Source organism: Lethenteron reissneri, chromosome 45 (assembly GCF_015708825.2).
Source record: "Lethenteron reissneri isolate LAM-NWPU_2019-01 chromosome 45, ASM1570882v1, whole genome shotgun sequence".
In the NCBI taxonomy this organism is placed as follows: domain Eukaryota; kingdom Metazoa; phylum Chordata; class Hyperoartia; order Petromyzontiformes; family Petromyzontidae; genus Lethenteron; species Lethenteron reissneri.
The window spans coordinates 2,728,757-2,747,043 of NC_083823.1; the positions used below are offsets into that span (position 1 = coordinate 2,728,757).

At 46.9% G+C, this 18,287-nt stretch overlaps 1 long non-coding RNA gene across 1 annotated transcript in view; it reads left to right on the forward strand.

Annotated features, from left to right (window-relative positions):
- Positions 1-18,287, forward strand: part of LOC133353911 (uncharacterized) — a 48,222-nt gene that overhangs the window by 28,899 nt on the left and 1,036 nt on the right. The gene's annotated exons all lie outside the window — the stretch shown is intronic.

Here is an 18,287-nt window from a genome sequence, read left to right on the forward strand (position 1 = left end):
ACAGGACAATTCAAAGTGTGGTGTTGTTCGGATAGAATGGAAGGAAGCGGAAAGAGAGGAAGACCTGGCAGGGAACGGCTTGACGACGACATGTGGCACTACGACACGTGGCACTACGACACGTGGCACTATGACGTGTGGCACTACGACACGTAGCACTACGACGCGTGGCACTACTTGACCACATTGGCACTACGACGCGTGGCACTACGACGCGTGGCACTACGACGCGTGGCACTACGACGCGTGGCACTACGACGCGTGGCACTACGACGCGTGGCACTACGACGCGTGGCACTACTTGACCACATTGGGCACTACAAGACGGAGAGGAAGGTGGAAACAAACGACAAAAATGTGCAGCGCACACTTATGGGGCCATCTGCCCATGCATTGTGATATGATGATGCCCTCTGCTATGCAGCCTCAGCAGGAAGTTGTCTTTGTTTGATTGATGGGCCTTGACAATGCCACCAAACCTCATTTCTGCAAGTCGGTGATATTGGGCTGGCGGCGGACGGACACGTTGACAGACAAGCAGACCGACAGGCAGACAAGCAGACTGACAGGCAGACGAGCCAGATGGACAAACGCGCAGCACGACGGACAGATGAGTCAACGGACAAGAGAAAGTCAACAGCCGAACAGACAGCAGCAAAGCAGACATGCTGTGCCGTTTCGTACAGAGATACTTGGGGCTGCTTCAGCAGAGGAACAGTGCGTGATGGTGAATATACAGTGCAGTTGAAATATCAGGTGAACTGCCAATGAGCTTTGTAAATCACGGCTTCGGTGAAGAAAACAAGAATGTGGTAACAGTAGTGGACTTTTATATTCTTGGTTCTTTCGGGAAAGTCACATAGAAGGGAAATAATAAAATAATAAATATTAAACAATAAAATTCTCACGACGTTTCGATTGCAACACAAGCAATCATCATCAGGTGTGAAAACCACAGCAAGAAAATTAGAAAAAAAAGTTGTAGACTTTGTACAATTTTGTGCTGTGCCCTTGTAGCTAAGCATTCGGTAAAACATTGCCCTTGCAATAATACCTAGGGTACATTTATAATTTTACCCAAAAATTTCCACCCAACTTTATCTCAATTGTGCCGTCGGTGTCAAGAGAAGCGGATAGTGCAGAGCTACATCTTAGAGACCCCTTCAAGCGATGTTTGGGTCCGCAACACTAGGGCGGGCAGCACTTTCCCACCCACCCTGCCACTGGTGATTAAACGTCCGTAGCGTGGCGGTCCAAACTGAGATTATTGAAAATTTTTTATTTTATTTCAGAGCTGTACATTTGGCGAGTTAAGTGCAGGAGCAAATGTAACGCGGTGGGTTTTCTTCGTTGCGCTCATTGGTGACCGGGCAAAGGCCACCAACTCTGCGCTTGAACACCTCTTGAGAATTCTAGATTTGAAGCTTTCGTGACTGCAAGGATTCATACTCTTAGGTTTTTTTCGGTAAAGTCACGTAGGTAAAAAAAACATTAAAAAACCGCACTTTGGTTGACTTTACCGAAAAAACCTAAGAGTACCTCTTGAGAACCCAGTCTATTCACAAGTCACTGCCTGGGTTTGAACCCAGGCTCTCATTGGTTTACTTATTTATCCAGGAAATGTCGCACTGAGTCGTATGAGAACCTCCTTTTCAGGAGGCTCCTGCATTGTCTTTTGTTAGTTTATACTCCTGAGGAAGCCTCCCCTTGCCATGTCTGGTAGCGGTGGTTGTTTTGACCGAACTTTGGTTGGTGAAGTGGGGGACCAGTTTAGAGATTGCTCGCCACTGATGTTAGCCGTGACTGCCAATCAGATGTTATCTGCCTCGCCTGGTATGCAGGAGGTCGTGGGTTTGATCCCGACCCTGACGCCTGCTGTATATTTGGAATTTGCGTCTCTCTCTCTCCCCGTGGCCGCGTGGATTTTTTTCTCCGGGTTTTCCCTCCACATTTAGAAGCATGTGCTGACTATTTAGATTGTTTTGCTGCTGTAAATGTCCAAAACGATGGGCCACTTTGTTGAGCTATCCATTTGTGGCCGAGTCACTTTTGAAAAATAAGTTTCATACCTCAGTGAGCTTCCTCTGCGTTTAGAGTATTTGGCTGCTATACATTTTCCACCAGCTTCTGAAAAAAGAGCTACAAAAGCTCAGTTGGCCTTACCTGGTAAAAAAGAAATAGGCAAACAGTCGTGAAACTCAGGTCGATTGTTTCGTAGCGCAGAACGCCAACCACTGCACCCCCACGTCCACATCTTATTTGCACAGTGGTAGTCACAATAACACTGGTCAACAACAAAAAACGTTTTTTTTTGGCCTGGACTTTTGCAGCTGTTTTAGACTAATTTCTGGGTGCTGATTCCAATTCTGATCTCAGATTTGCTCTATCACATCTCATTTTTAAATCCTTTATATTAAGTTCACTTGCTTGCTTGCTTTGCGCGTTTACGACCGTGCAAATCTTTCGGTCGTTTTTTAACCCACTTCCCGTGATCCAATCGAGCTGACATTTTGCACACAGACTCGTTGTGCGTGACAATTTATTTTCGTGAAATTTTTTTTCCAAAATTTTCCACTTTTTAGGATTTTTTTTTTTCATATTTCATTTAAAATACCAATGTGATAAAAATGAAACTCTTACTCAAGAAAAACAGAAATGAATAATAAAATAAAACCGATGCCACGCATATAAAGGATTTATAGTGAAAAACTTTGTTTTTACGGGTTAATTTTTTATGCTATTGGCATACCCCATTTTAATTGATTTTACCCGAAATTAACTCTGTCACTTATGATTGCAAGTTGTTACGAGTCATTGACTGCTTTAGTGTTAAAATATGGTGCTGTATTTTTAGGATAGTGTGTTTATAATATCATTTTATGTAGATTTCCACATTTATTTAATATTTTTCTTCTGCAGTTTTTATTGAAAATGCAATATTATATCTCAAAAAGCTGATGTGATAGACAAAAACTGATGCCAGATTTGGAATCGGCACCCCGAAATTACCTTAAACCCGTTGGAATACCTTATACCAGAAAAAGTGTGTTGACCAGTGTAATAGAGGTTTTTGTTGGGTTAGATCGTGTAAATATAAAAATGTGTCGTTAAACCCGCCACCACCCGACACAGCCAACTAGTAAGGGTTGTCACGTAAACAGAACGTGGCCAATTCGTCACTAGTACAGCACTAGTGTGTAGTGTATAGTGTAGTGTATAGTGTAGTGTGTAGTAGTGTAGTATATAGTGTATTATACTAGTACAGCACTAACCGGTGTGTTGGAGAGCCAATCCACAGCATTTACAATCTGAGTACGACGTTTCGCCAGTAATTACAACCAGCTTCATCAGGCGACAGCCACATTTGTGGAGAAGTCTAACTACTACCGTTGGAATACCTTATGCCAGAAAAAGTATGTTGACCAGTGTAATGCCCGTTGTTGCCCAGGAAAGTGTCAACCATCAGAATAACCCCTGGTCCCTCAGTTGGTGGCGAATTGATTTCCGCACCGCGCTATCAACCCGGTGAGCCAAGATCGATTCCTGGCCGTGGATAAGATCGGCAGAGAGTAATATCCGAAGTGGCTGCACCATCTCCACCAATCCACATTGACCAGCATGATGAAGTATGGGTCAACACAAACCTCCCTCCCCCTTATTAGCTACATCAGGGAAGGGCATCCTTCATTCAACAGTGGATTAACCAAAGAACTGTCATTCATTTTATATATATTGCAATTATTATTATTGTTATTCTCCACCTATAACCAAATAACCCACAGTGCGCTCCATCCCCAATCGTTTCCATGTACTGTGCATTGCAGGGGTTGATACACAGGGAGCTTCAACAAGTGTTAACATTTGTGATAATTTGCAACAATACTACAAGAAATGTGCCTACGGGCTCTGGAGACCATCTGGAGAAGATTCCAGGCACGTGTTGACTATAATGGGCAAACAAGTGGACACCCTTTGACTTTTTGAAGCTATTAACATTACATTTGTTTTAATGTTACCGTGTATTATCCGTTCTGACATTAAAAACGATATTCCCATATAAGTGTTCACATTTTTTTGAAGCGCCCTTATATGACCCGGACATATTCACCGTCTCGCGGGCTCATTAACGCCGCTCACAGTCGCTCCCCTCTCCACCTCATCACCCGTCAGCCTCCCCGTCTCGTAGCCACGGTGGCGAGATGTTAACGACCTCGCCTGGTATGCAGGAGGTCGCGGCTTTCGATCCTGACCCCGACGCCTGCTGTATATTTGAAGTTCTGCATGGGTGTCCCCGTGGGCGCGTGAATATTTCTACAGGTCCTCCGGTTTTTCCTACACATTTAGAATCAACGTGTGTTTAGAGTATTTGGATACTATGCATTTCCACGCGATAAGCCACTTCGTTGGGCTATCGTTTGTGGACAGGTCGCTTCTGAAAAAGAGCTATAACAGCTCAGTGGGCTTTACCTGGTAAGCAATATAGTTGAGTTTTAGTCCAGTACATGAGCATTTATTTTCCAGGATGGTCATGCTTTGAATATCTGACCGGTTTCCCGTAGAGTTCCCCTTCCCCCCACTCCACTTATCTTGCCAGCGCACTGAAGGCACCACGCATACGTTTTCAGAAAGGGGGGGGGGGTAATGGGGGGGGTGCAGTAAGAAACTTCACATAACGCCGCGCAGTTTCTTAGAGAATTTGAACCCGCAATCCGACTCACCGCCCTGGGTTTGGGGTGACGGATGGACGCAGTTGCGAGGCGTGGGCTGGTAAGGTGTGGCTGGGAGCGGTGGCGCAGCGGTGAGGCATTGTATGTATGTTGAACTTCTTTCGCGCCATACAGATCCGACCGTGCTCATCGGAGGTGCGGGAATCGCAGGCGTGTGTCCGATTCCCGCTCACGGCCAACACCGGCGACGATTATCTGAACCGGTCCTGGGTCTCCCCTAGGTCGACTCAGCCTCCACTGAGTACCTGGTGCGATGTGCGAACATCGCCACTGGGGTGCTGGCCACCCACCTTGCTTGTGCCGTGCCGGCCTTCATGGGTGCTACTCGCTAACAGCGCTTGCCCCAACAGCCTGTGAAGGCCACAACGGTGTGGGTGGGGGGTTGGTGGTGAGGGTGGGTGTAATGGCTGTGGCCTGAAAGCAAATACCCTGGGCAGGTGTCACAGCCGCAACTCAATCCTTGCGGGGTGGAGGGGGGGGCGACAATCCACACGTGGCTCGCAGGCTTTCAACTCTTACAACCCCGGCCGTCCCACGATCTACGCGGGCTGTCAGCGTTCTGCGTCACTGCTCCGCTCGGGTTATTGTGTCTCCTTTGCGTTTTGTCTGCCTCGTGCGCTGTGTCTCGTCTCAAAAACTGAACGAAAGTGTTAATACCAGATGGCGTCATCTGGTCGAACACCGTATGAGACGAGGCTCCAAAGAAAGCTGTCTCTGGTGTGGACCAATCAGTTTCAAAGACAATGCGTAAATTACCATAGTTTTGTTTTTTGTTTGCATTTGACTGCAAGTATTGTGGTTAATGTAAACATGATTCCTTGCAAAAGGTGTCAGTTTTGTTGCCAGAAAAAAGGGGAAAAACCCTATTAGTATATGTTGGTACTGGCAAAAGAGGTCCCATGATGTAAACGAAAGTGTGTTTTGTTTTACGAGGTAAGTCCCCACCGCCGAGCTGTATAGCTCTTTTTCAGAAGCGCCCAACCTGCCTATCACAAATGATTTTGATCTTTGACACTTTCCTGGATAACAAAGGGCATTATTGTGACTACCACTGTGCAAATAATAAGATGGGGAAGTGGGGATTGCAGTGGTTGGCGTGCTGCGCTGCGAACCAATCGACCTGAGTTTCACGACTATTTCCCTATTTTTGACACGTAGGCTTTCGCGACCAATATTATTCATAATCAACGTTTTTGGGTTTAGATCGCGTTATTTAGAAATGTGTCGTAACCCTCCACCACCCGACACGGCCAATCAGTAAAAAAGTGTCACGTTGACAAAAGACAAATTAGTTCACAGCTTTAGCCCACTGGTATGTTGAAGCGTGAAACCACAACATTTACAATTTGAGTAGTGTGACGTTTCGCTGGTAATTGCATCCAGCATCATCGGGCAATTCGCGAAACCATTCTGGCGAATTGCCCGATGATGCTGGATGCAATTACCAGCGAAACGTCACACTACTCAAATTGTAAATGTTGTGGTTTCGCGCTTCAACACACCGGTGGGCTAAAGCAGTGAACTAATTTGTCTTTTGTCAACGTGATACTTTTTTACTGATTGGCCGTGTCGGGTGGTGGAGGGTTACGACACATTTATAAATAACGCGATCTAAACCCAAAAACGTTGATTATGTTCCCTATTTTTATTTTACCAGGTAAGGCCCATTGAGCTTTTATAGCTCAACGTAAGTGGCTCATCATGGGGACATTTATCGAAGCCACATACTCTTAAGCGCGTGACGTTGATTCTAAATGTGAAGGGAAAAACCGGAGGACCTGGAGAAAATCCACGCGACCACCCGCAGAGAGACACGCAAACTCCAAATATACAGCAGGTATCAGGGTCGAGATCGAACCCACGACCTCCTGTATACCAGGCGAGGTAGTTAACATGTTTGATGGTGGCCAGCACCATCGTGGCGATGTTTTCCACATTGCACCAGGTACTCTGGAGGGAGGCCCAGGACCGGTTCAGATTCTTGTCACCGGTGGTTGGCCGTGAGCGGGAATTGGAACTCTGATCGCCGGGTTCGTAGCGCACGGCCGCTTCCCACCATCATTACCATCATCATCATCACTATACATCCTCATCACACATCCTCCCCCCCTCTCTCCAGCTGCAGCTGCTCAGGGAGTCTGCCCCCAGGCCTCCCCCTCCCCTCCCAGCCAGGCGACTAAGCCACCCCATTTCCCAGGGATCACGGTTCCCACGGAGACCACCTCTGACCTCTGCCAGTCCCCAATGCAGATTGCTTCCTGCAGATATGGCCACGTGGGTGTGCTCGCGTGCATGTGGGTGCAGTGGTTAGTATCGCTTTGCTTAGCGCACTGTACTACGAGCCCGGCGGGCTGATTGCAGTACATCTCAAGGCTAACACCCGAACCGCGGGGTCATGGGCCCTCCCGGAGGTCAACTCCAGCACCTGGTGCGGTGCGTAACAAAAACAAAGCAACGACAACAACAAAAAACCACCACTGGGTGAGACAAAGGCGGCCGCTCCCCCTTCGTCGTGCGCGCTCTGCGGACAGCAACTCGCCGCAGCAGTCGTTTTAGTCGGCGGTTTGTCCGTCTTTCGTCGTCTAGAGATGCTGGTGGCGCTTGTGTTGCCATCTGGCCGCTTGAGTGCAACGCTGTCGGTTGCAATGTACAGCGGCGGTGTTGTCTTCAGCCACGCCACTCCACAGCACTGCCATTCCACCTGGCCTAACTTGCCTTTTGATTTCCCTGCCTCGCCAACCCCTTGAAGCACCGTCGGTGCCAAATCATTCAGTCAGAATCTTTATTCGCAAGTGAGGAATCCGATGAGCGACAAGGCTCTTTCTCACAGATGTCCAGCCGGGGCACGGAGTAAGAACGTTATGACAGTACGAGAACACGAGAGGAGTGCAAAGAACAAGAAAGGTAAATAAACCATCAAAAGCATTGGAACCTCATTTGCCAGTAAAAAATTACGATAAAAAAATGTTTACCCTTCTATCTGGCAACAAAACTGACACCTTTTTTTACAAGGAGTCATGTTTGCATAGACCACAATACCTGCAGCCATAATGCAAACAAAAAACATAACTCTGATAATATATGCAGTCCTTGAAGTTGATTGGTCCACACCCGAGACAGCATATATTATCAGAGTTATGTTTTTTGTTTGCATTATGGCTGCAGGTATTGTGGTCTATGCAAACATGACTCCTTGTAAAAAAGGTGTCAGTTTTGTTGCCAGATAGAAGGGTAAAAAAACAATTATCAAACCATAAAAACTCACAAATGCAACACTAAACCATCCTAACAGACACAAAGCCCACTGAGGTATTAACTTATTGTTCAATAGTGACTCGGCCACAAATGATAGCTCAACAAAGTGGCCCCATCATTTGGAAATATACAGCAGCAAAAATAATCTAAGAAGCTCCTAAACGCACGATGTTTGTAAATGTGGGGGGGAAAACCGGAGGACCCAGAGGACAAAATCCACGCGACCACGGGGAGATAGAGAGAGACGCCAACTCCAAATATAGATCAGCAGCAGGCGTCAGGGTCGGGATTGAACCCCCGACCTCCTGCACACCAGGCGAGGAAGGTAACATCTTGCCACGGCCGGGCCCAATTAATAAATAAAGTGCAGTATATAAAAGAGTGATCTAAAGCAAGTCTTAGATCTCCCCAAGGTCTACCCAGTGGCTATGGCAATGGTTATAAAGAGAAAGGTCCCCCGTATAGCCTGTAACAGACTGTTGGGGCAAGTGCTGTTAGCGAGCACCTATGAAGGCCGGCACAGCAACACGAGGGAGCGGGTGGCCAGCACCACGCCCGGCCGCCTTTGTCTCCCCAGCGGCGATGCTTACGCACCGCACCGGGTGCTCATTTGAGGCCGAGTCGACCTAGGGGAGGAGCAGGACCGGTTCAGATAATTGTCACACACACAGGCAGTGTGCGTGCTAGCATGTGTGCTGGTGTATGTTGTTGACTCGCCTTTAGACGAGCACGTTGGTGCGGTGTGTAAACGTGGGCACTGGGCAGTAGGCGCAGGCGATCTGTTGGGCACGGTTATGGTCACTTCAGCCCTTTGCCTGCCGTGCCTGCCTCCTCGATAGGCGCTCGCTAACAGCAATAGTCGAGGGTCAAAGGTCACGCCTGCGGTGTGGCTCTTTCAGGGTAGCCTCGCGACGTTTGTTTAGTAAGGAACCACCGTGCATTGGCTCTTGAAATATTGATTATTATTTTTATTATCGAATTCGAAGAAAAAGTCTCTTCTTTTTCTTGGTTCTTTCGGTAAAGTCACGTAGAAGGGAAATAATAAAATAATAAAAAGAAAACATAATAAAATAATTCTCACGACAGCTGTCTCCCCGACAGACCTGGTCTTCACCTGAGGACGGCTGCTTGCGTTGTGGCCGAAACGTCGTGAGAATTATTTTATTATGTTTTATTTTTATTATTTTATTATTTCTCTCCTACGTGACTTTACCGAAAGAACCAAGAAGATAAATCCCTGCAGTCACGAAAGCTTTAAATCGAAATTTACGTCTCTTCTTGTTATTTTGGTTACCCCACATTGTCCAGCACATAATTGCGATCGTTAAATCGTCGTCATCAATCGTCTTCATCCTGAGTGGATCTCCATCTCTGTTGGCAGCCCAGAGTTGGTTGTTGGAAAATCCATCTTCCCATGGCAGTGGACATCCGAAGGCAAACCATCAAAACGTCTCGCGAAGTGGTATCAGTCGTCGTATTTATGCAGGAAAGATGACGAGGATGACGATGATGATTACTGCCAATTGGTCAGAACCTCTGAGATATCTTGAGTTTAAATCTGGATCTCAGCTGCCTGTGGTTGAACCTGGGTTCTCAAGTGGAGGAGATTGACAGTCATCAATGACTGGACATAAAAACCCATCAGTGGTTTGGTCACTGAGTTTGACGAAATCAAGTGAAAGGCCAGACTTAATGTTAATTGTGTCAGTTTGGCTGTCATGCGATGAACATCGCTGTCTGTAGCAGAGTGAGGCACCATGGTGGTGAAATGTTCACTACCTCTCCTGGTATACAAGAGGTAGTGGGTTCCACCCGACCCTGATGCCTGCTGTATATTTGGAGTCTGCATGTCTCTCTCCCTGTGGTCGCGTGGATTTTTCTCCTGGCCATCCGGTTTTTCCCTCCACATTTAGAATCAACATCACGTGTTTACGAGTATGACGCTGCTATTCCACGCGGCGATGAGCCGCTTCGTTGAGCTATCATTTGTGGCAAGGTCGCTTCTGAAAAAGAGCTACATAGCTCAGTGAGCCTTAACTGGTGAAATAAAATACAGCGTTTAGTTGAGGGTGGGAAATTGCTGCCTCCTTCCTGTGTAGGCCAGAGGTCACTTGCTGAAATGATCTCAGGTGCGGCTCTGCGACATCAACTTCCGCGGGCTATTCTCCACGACAGAGTGATGCACCGCTCTGCAAAGAGTTCTGAATGGAGACGATGCGTAACATTGACACCACAGCCGGGATCTGAGAAGGGAAGAAGACAGCATGAGAATGAATAAAAATAATGATGATAATTAGCCGATTGGATGAGTCACCTAACAGGATTATGTAATTCCCTGTGTACGGTACACAGTAGGGTAGAGAGAGGTGTGAGGCGTGTAGAGGCAAGATCCAGTGATGGACGTGATGTGAAAACGCTGCCGTGGCACAGCCGACGAGGGAGGGAGAGAAAAAGGGGGTCGTTTCTTATTCCGTGTTATCTTGGAACCTGTGTAAGAAAGCGGAGGCCTTGGCCTAGAGCGGTGGGGGGGGGGGGGGTCAGAAACCAAAATAACAAGAAGAGGAGCCATCTGTTGGGAATTCGGTCAAAAGAAACCCCTCAATATTTCAAGAGTCGCGACGCGCGAGAATTTCTATTCGAGACGTCGCCCCTTAATAAACAACGCGGCACGAAGCGGTCCTTGAAAGAGCTGCGGATGGCTCTGAAGCAGCAGTTTGCCGACCCCTGGCCTAGCAACGATGAGTCCGGTGACTCGGAGAGACTGGGGTTCGAGCCCCGATAACAACACCGGGTGATCCAAATGTAAGTAAGAGGTAATGGTACGGCCCTGCAAACACTGTGTCACAGAGGTCGCAAGCGGGTTTTGATTCCTTACCCGTACACTACCCGATACCCGGCTACCCGTACCCGGCGGGTATCGGGTAGGGTACGGGTAATCGGGTACCCGATTGCGACCTCTAGGATGAAGCCATGTTGCAGGCGCGGGTGGGTTGATTCTAGGAACTTGAATTGTGAGAAGAGACAAGATGTTGGGAAATGAGTGACAAACGGTGACTCACCAGTGACTCACGGTCTACCCGTACCCGTACCCGACTGGGTACGGGTAGCCGGGTATTGGGTAGGGTACGGGTATCGGGTACCCGGTTGCGACCTCTGCTGTGTCGGTCACGCCGCACCTGTCGAAAGGAGCCCCCCCCCCCTCTGCTAGAGGGAGCTCTGCAAAGGGTATTTGGCCTACTCTTTCACGCCGACCGGATGTGTCCCCTTGACGAATCCGCGGGCCAAGTGCTGTCACACTACATGGAGTAGGCCTTTCATCCAGCAGCAAATTCACATCGAGCGGTAACGTTTCATTTTTAAAACAACCTGAATTATTGTCGCAGGAGCTGCAGCTCGATGATGCGGAATGCCGACGACTGATTAAAAGAGATGTCGATGGCGACGATGATACAATTATGAAGGCGATGATGATAAATATATTATAATTTTGCTGATGTGAATACTCACAATCCTTGCACCAATATGCCCAGTAATTTCCCGATTTCAGCTATTGCTCAAGCTGCATCTAATGTACAGTTTAAAACAAATATTCAGACGATTACATCGAAAGGCATTACCCCTGCCTCCTGTTGTCCTATGATTGGGTTTCAACAACAAGAAGAAACGTCCCATATTTCGTATCATGAAATGAAAATAAACTTTAGCATTAATGCACGCTTAATATTGAAATGCTCCTTTGGATACCGTGAAACCTTTAAATTGCAAAAAAAATAAAATCTATGAAACCACAAATGTCATTATAAGGTGTTAATGAAGAGAGCACATGTGGCACAGTCCTAGGGAATGAAAGCCCCTTTGAGGATTGCGTCCAAAAATACACGCTCCAGAGAACCCTGGAGCTTTATTTCCATGGCTTGACGAATCGAAATTTGACGAACATTGTCGCCTGGATTATGGCCTCGTTGTTTCTCTGTATGGCCCACTCAGGGCCCATCACGCCTGGGCCCTTCATTAGCACCGTGACGTCATCACAACCGTCGTCATCGATACTCAAGTGTCGATCCCTTCCCTTCTGGTATGGTATTGTGCTGCTGCTGCTGCTACTGTCACTTTAAGATGTTTTCTTGTTCATGTTTTTGGTTTTTTGTTTGTTGCGGTTGCACCCGATTCAAGAGCCGAATGGCTCACAGGGCTATACCTAATAAATGAAACTTGAAACTTGAAACCCATCCTAGAGTCTCACCCAGATCCGGAAGACCGCTGGCGATCAGAGTGAGAGAATCCGCACGCACTCACTTTTAGCTCTGGTTTTGTGAATTGTTTTTCTTTGCCAAATTCTGCCGCTCACATGAGTCTTCCATACGCACTAGCTCTGGTTTTGTGAATTATTTTTTTTTGCCAAATTCTGCCGCTGACAGGAGTCTTCCCTACGCACTAGCTGTGGTTTTGCGAACGGCTTTAGCAATGATTATTTGGTTCTTTCGGTTAAGTCACGTCTAAAGATAAAATAATAAATAAAATTAAATATTTATTATTTTATCTTTAGACGTGACTTAACCGAAAAAACCAAATAATCATTTACTGCAGTCACGAAAGTTCTAAAATTAAGATTGGCTTTAGCAATGGTTTGAGTCTCCGAGCTTCGGGCATCCTTTGGATCGACGTGGCCGGTTTTGGATGGGGTTATGTCGTCGATGATGGCAGACAGACGTCACGTCGAAGTTTCGTCTGCTGCGGACGATCTGTTCGAGAGTTGTGAAAATTGAAAGCGACGGACAGAGATATGCGTTGACGATTTCAACCCGAGTGGAATATATGATGTTTATTTCTTGTCCTTCCTCTGTACCTCTGATTAGCACGGGTGGCTGCGTACGGCGCGAAAGAAGTTCAATGTACGTACGTGCACTTTGTTCTCAAAACACTGCAATGGCTCCTTACATGTGTGTTCGGCGTGCGCTGTGCGGTGATTCATAAATAAAAACGCCTGTCAAAATAGCCTGGCGCAATCAGCGCTTTGTCGGCAAAATGCATTAACGTGAATAGATTTAACTATGGGCTAAAATTGTGCTTAATTATAATTTTCCCGTCCATGCCCTGGCCCATTGTCCTGGGTCTTCAGCATGGCAATTACAGACTCGTGTTAGCAAAGACAAAGATCCCCATATTGCCTTTACAGACGATTGGCTAAGCATCGAACAAAGAGGGTCACTACACCAGATGCGCTTCTGCGGCTGTCTGGAACGCTCTTCCCTCCAATATTCGTGAGCCACTGGAGCTGTGCACTTCTAAGTCTGCTAGCTTGAAAATTCATTTCTGTGTTTGGTTTGTTGTCCTTCCCCCGCACCTCCGATTAGTACGGTTGGCTACGTACGGTGCGAAAGACCTAGGCAAGGCCAAGGACAGGTTCGGTGAATTGCCACTTGTGTTTGTGGCCGTGAGCGGGAATCGAACTCGGGTCGCCGGGTTTATAGAACAACGCACTAACCGCTGTGCCACCGGTCCCCCCACACACACAGTGTGTGCATGCTGGCATGTGTGCTGGTGTAGGTCGACTCAGCCTTAAATGAGTACATGGTGCTGTGTATAAACATTAGTACTGGGGAGAAAAAGACGGCGGGGCATGGTGCTGGCCACCCTATCGTGTGCTGTGCCAGCCTTAATAGGTGCGGTTAATCAGTCTGAGAGATGCCAGTCATCTCAGGTAATTTACAACACCTACCCGGGTCTGTCCCGTGACTTCCTGCCAGCGAGCCTTACGCACTTCACGTGATGACCCCGTCATTGTATTGTCTGCTGATCTATTTGGTTATTTATATTGTCCGCAATGACGTTAGTGATTATTTCCCCGTCAAAATCAGACCCGCATCTTGGAGAGAGTCCTTGCCGATAGTACCTCGCAATATACCAGCAGCGATTCCAACAAGCGTTACTCTGCCGATCACACTGGCTCTTCTGATGAGACTGTGAATCTTGAAACCGGTCCAGAGTTTGCTTGTGCCGAATCAATTCTGAAATGTTCCACACCCCGGAAGGCCCATTTGGGCGATGGGTTTTTGTAAGAAAAAAAACATTTTACGTGTGTATTCAAATATGGGAAGGACACAATATGGATGCTTATGTATTTTATTTCATTATATTCTACGCAACTATTTTATTTAATTATACTCTACACAACGACACTCAGCAATTCAATTATTATTCCAGTGATGCATATTACTGGTAACACATTATCCATTACCACTGCATTGGATCTTAACTAGCCCTTACCACCACCATGCCCACGCCATACCCACACCGCGCATGCACCAACACCATACCCGCACCAACACCATACCCGCACCAACACCATGCCCGCACCAACACCATACCCGCACCACCACCATGCCCACGCCATCAATCAACACATCACTGCAACGCGAGACAGAGAGAAGAGAGAAACAATTGGACTTTGTGCAGGTGGTGGCCGCGTGGCCCCCGTGGGGGGTGGGGGGGTTACAGAACTCGGCCCACACTGCTCCCCACATCCTGAGCTTCAACTCGATGGACTGTGCAAGCGAAACTTCATGGCCAATTGAATTTCCCAGCTTGGCAATTGGTGTAGCGTGTTGCGCGTGAATCGCCGAGCCACGCGGTTGTTGTCGGGCCTCCGTGGCCCCGGGCGTGTGTGGCTCTCGTCGGGACGGGACCTCCGCCGGACTTGGTGGACGGTCGTCAGAACAATGAGCGGCGTTGTTTTGACGAATTAGCCCCGGCAAAGTTACGCCGTTGAAAATTATCAGTCCCCGGTGCGGATCATCGAGGTCGAGCGAAGTGACAATTCGGAAGCGGTTCTGCGACGCCCTCTTCCGAGGCCTTTATTTGACACAGGGTGGTGCACCGCTAGCTGCAGTGTTCCAAATGAAAGACTTTCTTCGTCTTGTGACATGACATGGGTAGCTCGATTCAAACATATTTCGGCGGGAGTGGGGAAAGGGTGGGAAATAAGTACATCGAAAATCAAACTTCTCGTTACGGAGTTTTACATTGTAAAAAAAAGGGGGAAAACAATAGATGTTTTAGGAAGTTCGTGAAATATCTGTTCAAAGCGGAGCAGGTGCCCGGAAACGAAGTTACAATGTCTGACAGGCAGCAGCAGAAAGAGAAGTAGCAGCAGCAGCAGCAGCGGTGGTAAAGTTGTTTGGGTATATATGTGGAACTTTTTTTCGATTTAAAGCTTTCGTGACTGCAGGGATTCATCTTCTTGGTTCTTTCGGTAAAGTCACGTAGAATGGAAATAATAAAATAATAAAAATAAAACATAATAAAATAATTCTCACGACGTTTCGGCCACAACGCAAGCAGCCGTCCTCAGGTGAAGACCAGGTCTGTCGGGAAGACAGCATTCAGCATTCAGACGCTGTCTCCCCAACAGACCTGGTCTTCACCTGAGGACGGCTGCTTGCGTTGTGGCCGAAACGTCGTGAGAATGATTTTATTATGTTCTATTTTTATTATTTTATTATTTCTATGTTGAACTTCTTTCGACTCGTACGTAGCAAACCATGCCGATCGGAGGTGCGGAGGAAGGCCGCGGAGGAAGGCCGTGGATGTCTGCGCGCGTCGCTTCAATACTCGAGCGAGGGCTGCCGCCCCTGCCACGCTTGATAATTTTTTTTAAAGTGGTTCAGTTTCGATAATTGTTTTTTTACCATTTTATCTGGCAAATGAGGTACCAATGGTGTAAATGCTTACCCCGAGCTCTCATACTCTGATGGTGCATTGTCTTTGAGTTGTGCGCCTTTTGGCGTCATCTGGTCCAACACCATGTGAGACTAGGCTCTAAGGAAAGCTGTCTCGGGTGTAGACCAATCAACTTCAAGGACAGTGCATACATTATCAGAGTTGTGTTTTTTGTTTGCATTACGACTGCAGGTATTGTGGTCAATGCAAACATGACTCGTAAAAAAGGTGTCAGTTTTGTTGCCAGATAGAAGGGTAAAAAAACAATTATCATATTTTTTACTGGAAAATGAGGTAATAATGGTGGTTCAGTTTCTTTAATTCGGTTCCTGAAGAAGCCTCCGAAGCACGCGTTGACGCGAAACGTCGGGCATAACCGAGCGTAAAGAACGTGCGCGGAATTTTCCGCGCGTGGCACACGCAGGGAAAACACGTCGGGAGGGAGAGGCGTCTGTCGCTGACCTCTGCACCCAGCGGCGTTCCCATTTTATGAGCGTCATTGAATCCAGATCGAAATCGTGGAAAATCCCGACGCTGATCTGTTACCACCCACTGCAGATTGTTTAAAAAGAAAACGACAATAAGTTAAAACACTGGGGGGTCGATATTTGCACCGTTTCTGTGGATTCTTTTTTGGTTTTTCCACCACATAACTTCATTGAAAGCACCGGACAAATACACCAAATGACAACCGTTCGTGATTAAAAAAAATAGTTGGGCTAAGCCAATGATGGGGTGAAAAGAAAAAAAAATCCCTTCATCATTTGAGTTGGACTCGAGCCATGGGTCAGCAACCAAAATAACGGGGCATTTTTTTTCGATTTTCGGTAAAAAAGACTTTCAAGAGCTGCAACGCACGTGAATATGAGGCGGTGTTCCTTAATAAATACTATGATATTTGTTATTTTACCAGGTAAGGCCCATGGAGCAACGTAATTTTTTTTCAGAAGCCACCTGGCCACAAATGATCGCCAAATGAAGTGGCTTATCATGTGGAAAAACGCACGTTGCTAAAAGTGGAGGGAAAAACCGGAGGACCCGGAGAAAAATCCACGCGACCATGGGTAGAGACAAACTCCAAATATACAGCAGGCATCCGTTGGGATTGAACCCACGACCTCCTGTATACCAGGCGAGGTAGTTCACATCTAGCCGCCCTAAATAACGTGAGGAAGTAGACTTTAAAGAGCCGCATGCGGCTCCGGAGGACCCCAGGGTCTAACGAAGCAGCGAGTGGCTTTCATCCAGCTGATCGCATTATCTAAGACCTTAGGTGAAATGTTGTGAAAATTGTACTGGAAGTGAACACTGCTCTACGCGGACGCGTTTGACAGATGCGTACTGCAGAAGAGAAACACTGGGGAAACACCAGCACGTTGGATTTTTGTTCCTGGAAAAATATAATAGGAAAGAATGAATAGGGTTCAAAAAAATTCATTGAGTATAGCATTATCATAAGGAAATATCTTAATTGGTGGTCTGGCTACGTTTGCTATGGTTGATAGTCTATGGGCCAGAGGAGAAAATGGTACCCACCTAAATTATATTCTCAGTTATTTTTGTAAAGTCACGTAGAAGGGAAACAATAAAATAAAAAAAATATTATTTTATTTTTTTGTTTTTATTGTATTGTTTTATATTTTTATTATTTCATTGTTTCCCTTCTACGTGACTTTACCGAAAGAACCAAGAATATGAATCCCTGCAGTCACGAAAGCTTTAAATCACCTAAATTAGTTACTTTATTCGTGCCGATAAGAGTGAATGACTTGTTAACACTCCCCCCCCCCCCACTCATTTTAACACAATTCGCTGTTGTCTGTTGTTGGTCACGGAACGAAATTGGAACTGCGAGCCGGTCTTGCGGACAAGTGGGATGTCTCGTCTGGGCAACGAAGATATGACAGCTGCCATTACCCCCGTCAATACAAAAACAAGTGAAAGGAAACAAGAGTAGGGGAGGACAGAACAAACAACGATTGGACATCTTTGAAAAAGAGCTTTATCGCTCATCGGATTCCTCCGGTGTAAATTAATATTCCGATTCTGAAGAGGCGACGGAAAGAAAAGAGAGATGAGACGGGCGAAGGATTTGCATTTATTGCGCGCTGGCTTAATCACCCCGGCTTCTTTACACGTTTTTCCATCTTATCTCTTATCATTCCAATTCCCAGTTGTCGTTTAAAATTCTAAATAGATTGTTGTCCTTGCTCCCACACCTCCGATTAGTTCGGTTGGCTACGTACGGTGCGAAAGACCTAGGGAAGGCCCAGGACCGGTTCAGATAATTGCCACTTGTGTTTGTAGCCGTGAGCGGGAATCGAACTCGGGTCGCCGGGTTTGTAGAACAACGCGCTAACCGCTGTGCCACCGGTCCCCCCCCACACACAGTGTGTGCATGCTGGAATGTGTGCTGGTGTAGGTCGACTCAGCCTTAAATGAGTACATTGTGCGGTGTATAAACATCAGCACTGGGGAGACAAAGACGGTGGGGCATGGTGCTGGCCACCCTATCGTGTGCTGTGCCGGCCTTAATAGGTGCAGTTAATCAGTCTGAGAGATGCCAGTCATCTCAGGTAATTTACA